Here is a 16665-nt window from a genome sequence, read left to right as displayed (position 1 = left end):
ATGTACTGAAAAGGTCAAAATAGTAGAGCATAGTCAATATATTTTTCTAGAATGGGATGCATTAATATTCTGTGCCTTCATAGACCACACCGTAATGTCAAGGACTGTAACATCTGAATAGAAAATAGAAAAAAGGCAATAGATCCCCCTGACAAAGATTTTAATTAGAATGAATAATGGTACAAAACTGGCTTGTTTTATTTTATTTTATTTTATTTTTTGTTGCTCTCATTTTGGAAGATACGGAGAGCTCTGTTAAGTAACTCAGAGGATACTTTGTTTTGCAAAAAAACTAAATGATTTGCACAGTGCATGAAATCAGTAACTTACTGTGCTGTTGGGGTGAAAAATGCCAACATGCCCATTGATTTTATTGGAAGTCAGAGAGCATCACTGCTCTCCGATGAGAAGCCCGTGGCAATTCTGCTCCTAAACCTTCCTTGCCAGGCTGCTACAGCTTAGCTAATTTGTGCATACCCTGGTCAAGAACTAAACTGGCGTTACATTTTTAAAGAGATTAGATGGGATCAGATTTTTCAAAGAGTTTGGTGCCTACCAGGCTGTTAGAAAGTCAGCAAACTTTGTATCCTATCATCTCTCAAAGTCTAGCCCCAGAGGAGATTGTATAATCCAGCAAATTTTTGCAGAGCTAATCTTTATTGCCGTGCCTAAATGGCAGCATGGTTGTGTCCACGTAGCCGTCGAGCCACTAAAGAAACGCTTTAAGCTTCAGAAGTGCTCACTACCCACAGTCTGGCCCCGGCGAGAATAGGTAATATCCATGCAGAATGGCAGCAAAATGAGGCCACCTAATTAGGAACCTCCATCTGCTTAGTTAATGTGTCCTGAGCATGCCCTAAATGATATCTCCAAGGTCACACTGCTAGCTGAAGTTAGGACCGGGCTGAGGGTTTCCTGACTCCGTCTTTCTGCTGTGTAACTCCTCCGAAATGATATTTTTTGGCTCCCGCTTGCTGTTGGTGAAATCCTCCTCCCCTTTCGGGGAGCAGCTGGTGTAACGTGCTCTCATGTGCAGACCGACCTCTTGTTCCACCCTGTTGACAGATGTTCCTTGCAGCCATGTCAAAATGTGTCCTTTTTACTCCCGCTCTCCTTTTCAGGGTGTCTCTTTATTGATTAGTTGAGGCAGGTAAATCTGAGGCTAAAGTAATTACCGTGCCTTTGTTTCATAAGGTCCCTGGGCCCAGTATATTTTAATGACTTTCCTCCCCTTTAATGGATACCAAACGTCTCCTCATGACGTCCATCATCTCTCCTAGGTGACACTGGTGGCTGGTTACAGCTGGTTCAGACAATTCTAGGCAAACAGGCCTTTTAAAGATAATTAACATTCAAAAAGGTCAGTTATCCTTGCAGGTCTGCGTGCTGATGCTCAGCTCCAAGTGGGAGAATTTAACTACCCTTTATTACGAACACAGAATTGGAAACCCTAAGCACAGCTAAACGCATTTGTAATAATCCCACACAGGTATGGCCTTCACTGTCTGGCATACGAATATTGAGCTCCTAAATTGCTCCATTTCTTCTGCCAGCAAACTACTGAATTATTTCAACTCCTGTAAAATGTTTGCAAATATCAGCTTGTGTTGCTGCCTCCTGTCTGCCTACCCGAGCACTGATCTTGTGCACGTCTGCATGACGTTTGCAATTATTTGTCCCTGACAACAGCAATGAACATTTAATCAAGGTTTCGGTAGCCTAATGTTAAGCTACTCCCTTGTCGCCTTGGCCTACCTCCATGGTCCCTTCTTGAAGAAGAGATCTCGCTCCTGTTATCAGCCCTGGCTTGGCTGTTCTAGTAGGCATTTATAGGAAATGTCTTTGGGGGTCAGACAGGAAGACCTTTTCCAGCTTGTGAACATAAGTTATAGTTAACGCCTTTCTTCCGGATGCTGCTTTTCTTGCATATATGTACAAGAACAAACGTTGGTCAAGAAAACACTTTGTGGTGTATATATGCAGTTTCCTGAACTGGAGCTGGAGCTGTTCCTCTGGCAAGGAGAGTTGTGTGTATTTTTGTGAAACAGTTTCTTTACCAGAATATACTTCAGGAATTGCAAGCCTGAAGATGGTGATTAGATGGTAGAGTAGTTTTGCAGATAGCGTCTTTCTATTTTGGCCGAAGAAAATGGCTTGGTCTTTTTTATTGCATTTTTAACTGAGATTGAGACAGATACTGATTTAACCCAAACTGCTGAAGTGAAACTGTCCCAGGGCTGACTGCACGGACAAGGCGGCTCTCCCCGAGGAACGGCTGCTGATAGAGTTAGGCAGCTGACCTGACCAAAGCGCCCGTTAGAAACTGTACAGGGAGGCAGTTTCTGAACCTGTGTCTTCCTACAAACCGAACCTCAGTTGGGATTTTGTGTGTCTTGAGAAAGTTGTATCTGAAAACAAACGCTTCTTTTCTCTTGCTGCAAGGGTAGTTCATTAACGCTGCTCTTCTGTGTGCTTCATTATTTCAGAGTTGCATGTTTATCAGCTACATGTTTGTCTATGCAAGCTTCTCTGATAAGCATAAAACCTGTACGTAGTTTTTGTGGATTAAATGCCACTTTAACAACTTGTTGGCTAAAGCAAGGAAAACAAGGGGAAAACTGTTAACAAGGTTCACTAATTCTGACTAGCAGTGAAGTATCCCCATATCCTTACCTTTCATTTTCTTGATTTTCGGTCTGCACTCATAGAGCTCTTCACTTGCACAAGAATTTTTAACTCTTGTGAATATGCAGCCCATCCGTGACGTGGCAAACATGCATCTGTAGCAGCTTCAGCAGAAGCAGCTCAGGAACAGGCAGCCCTGGCAGAGGCAATGGGTGTGAAAGGCATAAGTAATTTTATAATAGCCAAATGGCTGTTTTCAGGATGGTTCATGTCTGAGTTCCTGAATTTGACAGTCAATGTGAGAAACTTGATGATATATAAATGATAAAACGAGAGACAAAAAGATTTTTCACCAAAACATGGCATTTATCTCTTCTACTCCTGTCACCCCCATGTTGGGGAAGGGGAAGAAAAAATGACCAGAAACCCCTGGAGCACAAGCTAAGCCCTGCTACGATGGACAGAAATGGGCCGGAGCCTCTGCAGAGCGCTGCTGCTGTTTTTCTTTGGCAGATTAAGCCCAGATCCTGGCCCTTCCTGGGCCCTCACAGAGCTTAACCAGTCCTCTCCCGATGGTGGCAGCCAAGAGGTGGGCACCCAGCCCAGTTGGCTACTTTTTCTAGTGAGATCGTACAGAAACGAGGCCTTGGCAGGAGCTACGCACCCCACCAGGTCAGCTGTTGAGAGCTCAAGAGGTTTCAATTTTCAAGCGCCTAGCTGGTCCCATCAGTTGTGACAGAGCTGCAGGGCTGGATGGCCATTCTAAAGACAGACAATATTTGTTTTTCTTGCACAAGACTGACCAAATCTGTGAAAATGTAGAATCTCAGCCCTTTTATTCAAGATGTCTGTCTTTAAGCTACCACAAGAGATAATCCTTCAAAGCTGCTCAACATGCTCTGGTGACTTCAAGGTAGGCACGGATGGGCCAGCCTGAGCACTGTTGGACAACATGTCCAAGCAGGAGTAGGGGCTGGGTCTCCAGCTTCGTTACCACTGACGGGTATTACTGTGTCCTGAATAGTCTCCTTCCTCACAACGGCTAATCAATGGCCTTGGCCTCGCTCCCAAAGAAGTTGTAGGTCAGTGGTGAAACTGCAATGATTAGCAAGTTTGCCTTTTGCTCCAAATATTGCAGCATATTTCCCACCTCCTCCCCAAATAGTCTGCTTATTGAATTGTTACTTTTTTGACACTAACAGATGGTTCCTAGTGGCTGGCATCTGTAAAATTTGGGAACAGACTGATGAAATTGATAATGACCGGTTTCTGCAACAGATGGCTTATAGACAGATTTCTGTGTAAACTGACAATGTTGCACTTAAAGAGAAGTTTCCAATGAACCCACACATTACAGCAATGATTACAACATTATTTAGACCCTGAAAAATGGATCTAAGCCTAGCATAAGCATTATGTAGTGTCTAAGACAAAGGTTAAGAAAGATTGATTAGATAATTAGCATCACTTTATTAGCTTTCCACCACATCTGCATGACGTTCTTACATAAACATTCCCTGCCTAAAATTGCAATGATGATATTTTAATATTTATTATGCAGATAGGAGAGAGCTCCATTTATTTTATAAAATATAGTTTCTTCAGATTTACAAATTGCATCTAATGGAAAATTATACACAGTAAAATCATGAAATAGTAAGAGCAAGCCCCAAGCCGCGCTACGAGAGGAACTGCACTGGCTCCAGCTGTGGTTTTTCCAAGTCTGCTCTGACTAATGTGAGTGGAGCAATATTTCATGTCCCCTGGAGTCTGGCTGTGCAAATGCTGTTTTGTGCTCGCCCGCTGCTCGTCAAAGTTCACCACAGCGCCTCTGCATAGCTAAAATATGCCCCCCTTTTTCCGATAGCAAGTTAAATAACGCCCTGTGCAACGTGGTGTTGACTTCACTGACAGGGGACTTGGGGGCTTCCCTGGCACAAGACGCCAGCCCGTGGACAGGTGCTGGCGCGCCATCCTTGCCATCACCATGTGCGTGGGGCTAGCTCCCACCGAGGTCTGATGGTGCTGGTGCATGTCCAGTGTCTCCTGCTCTGCTCCCTAGCCGTGGGGCTCATGGCACATGGCTGGAGATGTGCCTCAGCCGTGTCCCTGGAGATGCTTCGTTGGCTGTGGACCGTCGTGTCGCCGGTCATGAAAAACAGCTTTAGGCAATGTATTGGCTGAGTTTGCTTAAATCTGATGATGTGGTATTAACCTCAACTTGCAACAGTAAACCGGAATTGAATTTGGCTGTGAAAGAGTTTGCAAATGCAGGAGAACGGTGAGATGTAGCGCAAATTAAATTCAGATGGCTTCTTCCCTTGAGCCATGCTGCTTTATCCCCCCAGGCCACCCCGGCTTTGGCTCTCCTCTGCGTAACTAGTCGGCAGGTGCTGCTCCGAGTCGATGGCCACCAGGACCACTGGAGCCTCCTGCTGCGCCCGCCGCCTCCTTTAGGCACTTTCCCACGCCACTGCTGGACCCCTCGGGCCTGGGCTTATACTGTGGGACGACTGAAAAAAGGTTCTCAGAATAGCTGTTTGTTTCTTGCAACTGTATTTTTAAATTTGATTGCTCCTCCCGTAGGCAAAACTTTTAACTAAAATGGGTATAAAAAAAACCCAACTAGGATTGGAGCAAAATCCCTTAGGGGATAGCAATTTAACTCACTTCGGTTCCTCTGATTAAATTGGCTAAACAGGTTACCTAGCCATTAAAGGTGACCTGCATTAATTAAACTAGACATTCTGGAAAATACGTGGTTTGTTGGTGTCTTATAAAGTAGAAATGCAGGTAGTTAAAACCATTCGAGCACTTTGCCCCGCAGAGAGCTGCACATCTATACTGCTTCTCTGAAGAGGTGTTTCTTTTTGTTCCTTCTGTTTCCTTTTCTAAGGAAACAATTTTTTGCTAACAGCCACAGTGGGGCTGGGGCTGGGGTTAGGGTCCCACAGGAGTAAAAGCTTCAAAAGCTGCTTTTTCTGAGTGCCAATTTTTAAGCGCTTCTTCTGTAACGTCCTCAGCTCTTGTTCTGATATAGACATTGTGATTGATGTGCAATTTTTGTGGGATTTGAGTAAATCTGATGATTTGATATCAACCTGAAATTGCAATGATAAACACAGAATTGAATTTGGCTGCAGCTATTTGTGTCTGGTATCGGATTGTGGAAAATAATTGTTCACCAAAGAAAATGAAATATTTAAATTCTTGTTGCCCTTTAATCCTTATTGTTTTGGTTTTCTTTTGTTTATATGAGGTTCCTTCAGTGTACCGAAACAACCTCTTGCGCTTTAAAAATGTATAAAAATGCTAAGATAAGTTTATTTACATAAATATTTCTTTTTCTGTCTACTCTAGATTATTGTTCAGTGCAAATCACTGTTGCTTGAATGTGTAGTGTTTATAATGATTCACCAGCTCTTACGGCTTCTGCTCTGAGGGATGAGCTACTTCTGTAGTAATGCCCAGAGAAACAGGCTGCTTCCTAATCGTTGCTCAAAGGCAGCTAATTTGCTCTTTTTTCTAGTGTCAAGAAAAATGAGGGATGCTTGCTCCCTTTTTTTTTTTTTTTTTTTTTTAAATTACTGGGATTTTGGGGGCTAGACAGCCTGCGGGGCACTGGACAACATCGCTGGTCTGAATGGAAAGAACCACAGGTCTTTCTTGGCCACCACCCTCTCCCCTGCCATTTCCCCAGCTTGGGGGATTTTTAGATCTCTCTTCTGGGGAAAGAAATGGGCCTGGGGGCATCTGGTAAAACCTGCACTTCATTGGCTGGGTTGTGTTCCCAGCACAAAAGACAAATCTCTTCCCTACCCAGTCTATAATCTTTTTGCTAAGGCGTTAAGGAAGCCTTGTTTTATCGCAGGTGCTATGGACCATCGCGTCTCCTGGCTATTGATCAAACGAGTCAGCGCTAGTGAGGGATCTGCACATAATCACCGCGTAGCGAGGAGATGTTTTCTGCCAGCGCGCAGTGTGAGATGCTCCGTTCTCCAGCTGGATAGAGGTAAACTAATTCCGTATGAGGAAACTATGGAAACGTTGAGATTTCTCTTTCCATTTTTAAAACTGGGAAAAGATATGTTGGATTTTGCATTGTTTATGAGCCTGCCTATAGGTGTTCATTCTTCTTCTCTTATTCTAAGTGCCTTATTCTTCCTGTCCTCATCAGACGGCATTCTTCAGGTTGGGAAACCCAGGCCAAGAGGCAGTGGGAAACTTGGGATGATTTTTAGAAAGCTTGAAAAAGAGGAAAACCTCCCAGTAATTACACTGTGCTGCAGAAATAGAGCAAAGAAAGGCTTTCCTGGAACATCAGTGATGGCTGCAAAAGTTGTGCATGCTGAGGCATTTGAAAGGAAAACATCCAGAGTGTAAAAAAACGTGGGTAGAACCATTTCAGGGAATTTTTACAAACAAGGCTTTGCTTGAGCATTGTGGCTTATGCACAGAATTTTGGATACTTCTTGTGTTGTCTGGTGACCAAACAGGTACAGATATAAGTATATAGTTATCACATGCTGATACCTATCACACACACGCACATTACTATGCACACAGAAGGCCTGTACTGCAGGGCACTGTTAACAAGATAGTACATAAACTGTAGCGCATAAGAGTTTAGGTTGCAATGAAAACTTCGGGCATACTGATGCATTGAATATTGAATTCTATTCTGGGCTCCTAATAGACACCTTAAAGAGGGGCATATTAAAAGGGCAGCCAGTTCCTATCACTTTTAGCAAACTTCAAGGACTGCTTTCTGACTCTTGCAATGAGTAGCATAAAGAAAATATTCATTCTATTTTCCTGTTTGCTTTTTCTAATCCATTGAGTCCCTCGAGCACCGTGGAATTGAAGAGCATCTCCAATTGATAGCAACAAGAAGGCAACTAAAAGTCCTTTTTAAGCTGCTGTTAAGTGTATAAGATTTACAATTGAAAAAAATCATAAGGAGCATTGTTCCTTGTTAATGAAAGAATTTATGATTTTAATAAATAAATGTTAAGTAGCAGCCTGGCAAAACAGTATCGCTCTTAACAGGAGCCTTGCTTAGGCTGAGTGGCAGGCTGAAGTCCCAGGCAGGTCTTGCTCTTTATTTTCTTTCTGATGCTCGGTGATACCACGTTGGACCAAGGGTTTTAGGGACAAACCTCATTTTGGGAGAAGCCGACGTTGTGTAGTAAACGTCAGTGGAACACCAGTTCTGGCGACGGTTCGAGAGACGTGAGCTGGATTTTCCGTTTCCGTCAGTGCTGCGGTGCAGACACTAAAATCACCTCTGCTCCGAGCCCTGGGAGTTTTACAGTTTTCTTTCTGTCTCTGTAATGGACTGGGTGGATACTGGGAAAGCATGTTCACACCCAAGGTCAGAGGGATTTAGCTAATAACAAACGATTCTGGTAATTCTAATTTCTCACTTTCAGATACGCCTGGCATGTGACTTCTCAAACAGACGCCTTCCATAAAGCCAGTAATAAATACTACTGGCTGCATTTTTAGAGTCTCAGAAAGAGTTTAATTTAGATTCATTAGAGCAGGTGGTACTTAATTAGCTATTAATTATTAAGGGAGTTTACTGATGAGTAACAGTTATTTTTAATAAATATAGATATAAACTCATATATATGACTCATACATGACAGCTTACGGCTATAATAATTATTCATATATATAACAGCTATTTTATATACATACATATGTGTGTAGGTGTGTGTATACACCCCAAGTAAATAAATAATTATAGAGAGGTATATAATATTTATTTATTTATTTATTTTGCTATTTTGGCTCCATTATTCTGCCTCTCAGAGCACCACCTTCTCCTTTCCTTTTCCATTCCCGATGTCCTGAATTGCTCCGTATGCCACCGAATGTCCTCTTTACCGTACCCGCTCGCTGCTGCCCTTGCTTCCAGATTCGCCTCGGCCCAAGCGCGCCGGCTGATGGATTAGCTGGAGGCGGCACGTTGCGCCTCACGCGATCCCAGGGCTCGCGTTTCCCTGGTCATGAAATGATCTTTTCCCACGATTGACCGTGGGATAAGAAAAGAAGTGTTTAAAATGGAGTGGGTTTTAGGTGACAGAGAGCCCAGAATGATTTACCCGTGCTATCTACTTTTATTTATAACTTACGGCTTCTTTTCCGATAGAAAACCGGGGGTTTTAACTGCCATTTCGAGATTAACGGAGCGGAGGGTCAAAACCAAGCTTGACTTTATGATCCCAAGACCTGAAGTAACCTGATAACAGTTGAGGGGGGGAAAATGACAAATGACTCTTAAAAACGCGCGCAGATGTCACGGAGAGTAAATTGGGCACAGAAATTGATTTCATGGTATTCGCCTCCTACGTCGAGGTAACGGACTGAGGAGCTTATTTAGATTGTCAGCAATTTGGGGCACCTCCTTCTCTCCCGAGGCAGCTTGCAAAGTCCCAGGCACGTTTGCTGCGCGATGTAAACAGCCCGACGCGCTCAGCTACTGGTAACTAATGCACCAGCGCTAGCCATGACCAGAAGGGTTATTAAAGCAGCGCAGAAGTGGGCAATTATCAGTCACACCTACAATTCTCACCAAAGCACCCGTTTCCAAAGAAAAGGAAGAGCTGTAGGAAAAAAAAAAATATATATATATATATATAGGTAAAAATTTTTAGGTGCATGTAGTAATTTTTATATTGCAATAGTCAAGAGCTCAGACCCGGCGTGTCATGTCGTGGAGGGGGAGAGGCTGCCGCTCGCCGGCCCGGGGGCCGCTGGCGGTATCCTCGTGCGCGCTGCGGCGAGCGCTAGCCGGGGGCCACCTCGCCGGCGGCGCTGCTTTAATCCGCGGACGTGGAAGTGCTTAATGGACGTTTTGCGCCGGCAGGGCAGCAAGCGGGCGCGCGGCTCTGGAGCGTCGGCTCCCCATCGCGTCGCTGGCTGGGGGGCTCTGCTGGTCTTCTCCGTACGGGGACTAGTTCCCGTATCACCTTCTGCATCCGACTACCTTGGCCAAACGCCACCCTGAAGCCTGCTGCCGTCGCCGGCCGCTGCTCCTCTCCGTGCGTTTTAGGTGGGCGGCTCCTAAGCCCGAATCTCCAAAACTAGATGTTTTTCCTCCCTGCACCTCAACAACTCCAAGAATTGCCGCGGAGCTTCTGGACGTGGGGATTCGCCGTTGCTAGCCCGGCGCTCCCTTCGCCCTTTCGGGGCAGTTTGCCCCCGGCGCTGCGTGCGGTTGCCAGGAGGGGCGAAGGCGGACGGTGGCGTCTTCGTTAACGTCGCCTTAGCATAACTCCCTTTGCAGGATCTGATACTCTGGCAAACGTACCTAGTCCATAGGTGCCCTTAAGTAGATAAAATAAGTCATACGTTTTGGTGTGGTAAAGGGTGTTTTCATTTGTTAAACAGAGGGTCTTGTTTTCAGTCATTTACGAGGATTTTCACCATACCAACCAGATCCTAAAGAACAAACGAAAAACCCAACCCTCTCCCGCTGCAACCGTAAGCAAATCTTCATTTTTGGTTGGTTGAACACAGCAGGCTTAAACAGCTGTTTAGCGTGACAAGGCTACAGCTTTGTTCGCTTTTCCCAAAATAGGTCAAACGAATTAAAAAAAAAATAAAAACCCTTATGTCACTTAATCACCAGATGCTGATGCTGCCGTATTAAATATTCCAGGCTTCTTTGGGAAACCCGCTTTGGAGCGAGACGTTGGCCAGGCTGGCGGGGATGCACGCCGGCGGGGAGCGGGGCCGGGAGCTGTCGCCGGGCTCGGGCAGCTCGCCGCCGCCGCCGGCTCTCCCCAAAGCAGCCTCGCTTCTCGCTTACTCGGCGTCGGTGCTCGAAAGGGTCGGGGTGGGGGGGTCCCTCGTCCCCGCGTCCACTGTGACGTCCGTGATGTGAAACTCGCCTGCTGATGCGATCTGAGCCTTCGGGATGCTCTGATAAAGGCTGGAATTAACGTTAGCGATAATTATGCAATCCAAAGGATGCTGCTGGGTCGCGCTACGCCCTGGCAAGGGGAGGGGAGGTGCAGGGCGCTCGGCCTTACGGTGCTTGCAGGGGTCCCAAAATACCCGTGGCAAAAACCTGCGGTCCTGCCAGCAGCTGGGTTTCGCTAACCTGCGCTAGCCGGTGCAATCCCTACAGCTGAGCGCAGCCGCTCGCGCGTCTGTCCTTGCCGTGCGACCGGCAGGAGTGCTCTGGCCTTTCAGAAACACAATATTTGGGGCAGACCCCGATGTCACGTTGTCGGCGGGAGTGGGGGCGGTCACCTCTGGCTGTTTCCTCTGGGCTAGCCCTAGCGCTACGCTTAGACACGTGCTTAAATCTAAGCGCACGAGACATCTCATTGGCTCTATAAACAGCTGAAAAAGCACTTGTGCAATGAGGTGCATCCCCGTGCTGGCCCAAGCAAGCAGCTCCGTCCCGGCTCCCGAGAGGCAGGAGAACTGTGAGAAGATGAACTAGATCCATCACAGCACTTTCCTTTGAATAGGCACGATGTAGCTGTTTAAAGAGCAACTTCTGTTGGAGCGTGTTCATTGTTGGCAATACGACGAGTTTATGAGGAGCAGCTATTTAAACTCCCTTTAAATTCAGTGAGGTACTGCAACAATTTGATGTGTTTTTTTCTTGTTGCTGTTGTTTTTTAGTTTTTTTTTTTTTTAAATAGCTTCAGTTTTGTGGGTGCATTGATCCTCCCATCGACCACGCGTCCTCACCGCCACTGCCCGATGGTTATTGCAGCTGTAAGTACCAGCAGCCCCTGGTTTCCAGGGCGGGCTGGGATGGATCCCCCAACCCCTCGGGGGACCGGGGCTCGGAGGGCTCCGGGGGATGCTTCAGGGATGAGTCTCTGCAGTCAAAAAAGAGCAAAGAAAGCCCTTTTCCACCAGTAATAACGTCATTCGTTGTCCAAGGCAGGACAGCACCACTTTGGACCACAGGGTCTGCAGGCTCTGTGTGGGGCCAGGGGCTAGACAGGAGCAGCAATGCATGGCGATAAAAAAGAAAAAGTGAATTTGGCGATTAAATTTGCAGCCTGCCTCACAGTCATGGGCAGGCACCAGTGGCACTCACTGAGGTTTCCTTTGCCTGCTACAGGAAGCATGAAACAAATTATTTTATGTCCAAAGTTTGTAGCAGAGCCTTAAGGGACTTCTAATTAGAGAGCTAATGTGCACTTTCCCAGCGATTAGGTAAACACTTTTTTTTTTTTGTTATTTATAATAGCTTCCATCGCACGGATGCAACTAATTACAAAAATGTCCCTTGTAGAAACCATTTACAATTTTAATTCCAATTATTTTTTGATAATTCAGAAACAGTTTTTCCTACTATTCATCAGAAAGCAGAACGTTAATCCATTCATTAACACATAGAACAGCTGATTTGAAACCAACCATGGATTATAAAGTCAGGCTGAAGGTGAAAAACAGGACTATGCTGTTCAGAAAGTTGGGGAGGAAACAGCTTTGGAAAAAAACCCCATAACCTATTGCTAAAAGAGGAAATAAATCATCTGCAAAGCTGAGGAAGACGTGCAGTGCTACGTTTGCAGCATGAATGAACCCTTTTGAAATGGCGTTAGTAGCAAAACAGGGACATGCATTTACCCAAAACATCTTCTCAGAAGTTTCTGTAGCTCAAGGAAGTCTTTTTAGTGGGCATGAGTCGACTGCCCTTAAAGTCAGCCAAAAGAGTCCCATTGACTTACGTGGAGCGTGATGAGTTTCAGGAAGACTAAAAGCTGCAGCTTCCATGTGAAAACGCTCAGTGCAATGAAGTATAAACTGTTGCCCACCAGTTTGCACTTCCCATGCTCGCCCGCGTGTGGGTGCCAGGGTTTCCGAACTCGTGGGAGGGCGCGTGGCAAGCTGGGCCGCCCTGAGCTCCTGCTAAATGCTAGCCCTGGACGCGGCGGTCAGAAAACGGCTGTTGCTTCCCCCAAACCAGAAACGCTTCTGATTCAGCGGGTGTCCCGCCAAGGCACCGGAGAGAGGCTGCGTTCCCAGCGCGCCGGGCTCGGAGCGTGCCCTGGTGACGCCACGGGACGGGGCTCGCTGCCGCCGCGTCCCCAAGGCATCCCCAAACCCAGGCTCCGCTCTGGCAGGAAGTGTCAGCATCCGTTACGTGATACGCTTACGGTTCAAAATACTGGTTTTAGCGTAAGGGGGCTAAAGAGTAAAAGGGATAAACGCTGCTGGAAGACAGCGAAGCTCCTGTGATTCCTTCTGATCCAAAAATTACCAGTCAGGTCCTCCGTGGTGTGCATGGCCTTTAGCTGGGTGCTCTCAGTGGAGCGGCCCCGATTTACAGCGCTGGCCAAGGAATAAACACATTGGTTTATTTTAAACCCAAATGACCTTTTTTAATGAGTCCCGCCTAGGAAGTAAGCATCATAGCTGATTCCCTGTTTATAAAATGGTAATTTTTTTGTATATATTATATTTAGTTTTATTATGCAAAGCTTTGTCTCTAAGACACACACACAGCTATTGCTCTGAAAAGTGATTATGTTGTTTATTATACAGATGCATATAACATCCTACCAAATTTTTTTCTGACTCCCAATTTCATATACCAAACCCTAAATTTAGAGCCCTATAAAACTAATTATATTAATATGAGTTAAGCGTGAAAAGTTCTGATTTCTGTACATAATTACTTTCAGAAATGCGTTCTTAGTATCTCTGACCTTCCTCCAAATTATTTATTTCAATATAGTTTTCCAAAGACAGTTTCAACCTCCTGAATTGAACTGCTCCATCAAATGGCTTCTTCAAGCCACGAGCGCAGCGTTCAGGTCAGAAAACACAAACCAGTTCCAGTTTTGAAGTGTTGTCCCCCTTGCAAGGCTTCTCTTTCCGGGCAGCCGCATGGTGTAAACGCAGCAGGCCTGTCCCAGTCAGGGGTTCTTAGCTGGAAAAGCTGGAAAAGTGCTATTTTTGTGATCGTGCTCATGGATCCTGGCACCAGGGGATGGCGACACCTTGGGAGGGGAGCGGCAGAGCCAAACGGCCGGGCGCGGAGGACAAAGCGGACGGCGGCAGGCTCGGCCTTTGGGTCATCTGGAGAAGTCCCCTTTCCCTTGGTAGTGGTTTAATCACAACCAGCGTGGCGATACAAACCCACCGCCTACAGCAACGCTCCAAAAATACGCACAGAAAGGGGAAAAAACACACCATTTTAGCCTCTTCTCTGTGGGTACCAAACTCCTTCAGTGGCCTTGAGCTTTCCTGGACATAACAAATGGTTCAGTGAAGATTTATCGTCTCATCCACCCCCCACGTGACCCCCCCTTCTCCGATCTTCTAACCAGCAGTTTTTAAAATCGGTCTGGAGCTAAAAGTGCCCCATCTCCAGTTACGGGCAGGGCATTGCTCAGCTAATTGGGGCTTTTGCTTGCTGCAGCTCGCGGTCAGACAAAGCTGCTTCAGCCCTTGTTGACGTAAATCCTCCCTTCCAGCCTCGCAGGACAGAATAAATCTGACCATCGCGACGCTTCGAGGCTGCACGGGTTCGATGACAGGAACCGCCTAGGAAGCGGCTGCAGCAGAGAAACCAACGTTGAATCCCTGGTGGGTATTCGGCCTCGAGATGCAAGGTGAGATTTCCTTTGGCCCAGAAGGCGCTGCTAAGCCAGCACTACAGCTCAGGTCTCCCAACAGGCCACGTTTTTCCTTGCTCATGTGCCACGCTTCTCGGGAAATGGGGCTCCAACCCAAAATGGTCTCGGGAAAAATCCTCTTCTTTCCCCCCCCCCCCCCCCCCCCCCGCTCTGGTGGTGGGGTGAGACTCGAACTGGGAGGCCGGCCAGCTCACCCACAACTCGGAGCTGCAGCCTGGCTCACGTAGGGCAGTTTGTGCGCTGTCTTGCTTGGGGGTGCCGGGACCACAAGAGGCTGCGATAGAAAAACAAAGAGCGGGCTAGCCGGTGCCTCTCCCTGGAGCCCACAGCTCCTGAGCACAAACAAGAGGCAAAAATGATTGATTTGCACAGTTATCCAGCCCTCCTCCTATATCCTGCTATCTTGCAGTTATTTATAAAGCGGTGGATGTGCTAAAGCCGTGCAATGACTTTTGCAGGCACGGGCGGCAGCAGGTCTGCTCTTTGGAGAGCCGCCGTCCGCGGGAAGGGACTGCCGAAGGGGAGGAATAAACGCAGGTACCAAAGTCCCCAAGCAAAGGGCGTTGGGTGGCTTTGCAGGAGGGCTGAGCCTTCCTCCGGGCTGGATGCTGCGCCGGCTACAACATGGATATCGCGCGTGGGATGCACAACCGGAGTGCAATTCTCTGCAGCAAACAGCTTCACCACTTTTCACTCTCTGCCTTAGCACCACTATCAAAATTCTCTGCAAACATGGAAATGAATCATGCTGTCAAAAAACCCATGCATTAGAGACAAATCATGCTCTCTAAATGCGTCTTGGGGATATAATTGATAAACTATGGGTATGTGAAATAATTGGAAAAGCAAGGGGGGCACCTGCAGGATAAATGACTAAAATAGGAAAATAATGAGCACGTGTCAATAAGAACCACAAACAATAAATATAAATTTCCGTGTGACAAACTGTAAATAATCAGATCATTTCAGGCCTGAAATGCGATCTCTCTTCAGGGAAAAGTTGTGTTGGCAAAGCTGGAAAAGCCTTAGAGAGGAAAATAAGAAGAGAGGGGGCTCTCTGAAATGGCAGGTACGATGGGTTAGCCCTTAAACTCATTACCCCAAAACTTCAGTTACACTGTAAAACATGGTACCAGCCCACTTCCGACCTTCACCCCAACGTACAAACGATTCTCGCAGGAGAAAAGCCACCCGCATTTCACAGCCTGCTGCAGCTAAAAGTAAGGATGGTGTTTATCTTCCCTAATTTAGCTGTTCAGAAGGGGCTTTTCGTGTCTAACGCTGGTCTCCTGGGTCCCTCCGCTCTCCCTTCCCTCCTGGATGGCTCAGGACTCCATGCGATATTCAGGAATAAATGATTATTGTCCCCAGCTCCTGCTGCAAATGCACATATCAAGGCAGCTATGTGTCCACTGGCCAGGATTTTAACCCAGCTCTTGGTTTTCAGCATCTAAATCCTAAATGAGTGGAATAGATACCTGAGTGTTTTGTGGCGTTGCCATGGGTTTGCGTCCAGTAAACAGGCATGGTGGGTTAGCGTTTAGGGCACGTTTCCCTAGCCAGGGGGATTAGAAGGGAAATATCGTGTGCTTTGCTGCCTTTGTTTGGCCAAGGATGGACTGGAGAGCACGCCTGGGAGCCGCGGTCACACCGAAGCCGTCCCTCTGCCTCCCTGCAGGCTCGCTCACGCGGTGGGACTGCATCGTACTCCGTGTCTGTGGGCAATAACATAAAAAGAAATGCCAGAACCAGAGGCTGCAAATACAAATATTTGGCTATTGGGAGGGTGGAAGTAGAGAGGGGGAAAAATTGTTGAAATTTAAGGGGTGCAGGTGAAAATAAGTTTCACCCTCTGAGCCATGCCCCGCGAGGTTACTGATGTGCCTCGTAGCCTGGAGGCAATGGTGCAGCCAAAACGTCTTGGTTTGGGACGTAGGCTTGCTTCAGTTTTGACAGAGGATTTCATGATATGCAATTAGCAAAGCTATTAATTAATCAATTAGGTAAAATAGATGAGCAATCAGATATCCTGTGCTACAATGATACAATTCATTGTTAAAACTTAATTAACTTCCAGGCTTGGGGACAGATGAAAGACATTGAGGGGGGAGAGGGAAAAAAGCAGTGAAGAACTGGGAGAGAAGGATTTCAAATTAGGATGAAACCTTAACTTGAGAGCGGAAGGGACCCTCGACCTTAGTGTGAGAGGCCGTAAGAGTGTGTTTGGGTAGATTAACCAAATATCCTGATGTTGTTCTCTAATGCTACGGCCAGCTGACCCAAAGGCTGCCCTTCTGCTTGCCAAAAATAAATCCACGGAAATGCCCAAGCGTATTTGCGTGTGTCGGGGAACGAACCCCGGCTCCTCTCCTGCGCGTTGCAGGTACTGCAACAGCAGCTCGGCTGAGCCGCAGCG

The sequence above is a fragment of the Struthio camelus genome, chromosome 13 (assembly GCF_040807025.1).
Source record: "Struthio camelus isolate bStrCam1 chromosome 13, bStrCam1.hap1, whole genome shotgun sequence".
Lineage (NCBI taxonomy): Eukaryota > Metazoa > Chordata > Aves > Struthioniformes > Struthionidae > Struthio > Struthio camelus.
Note: the sequence above shows the minus strand (reverse complement) of the source record.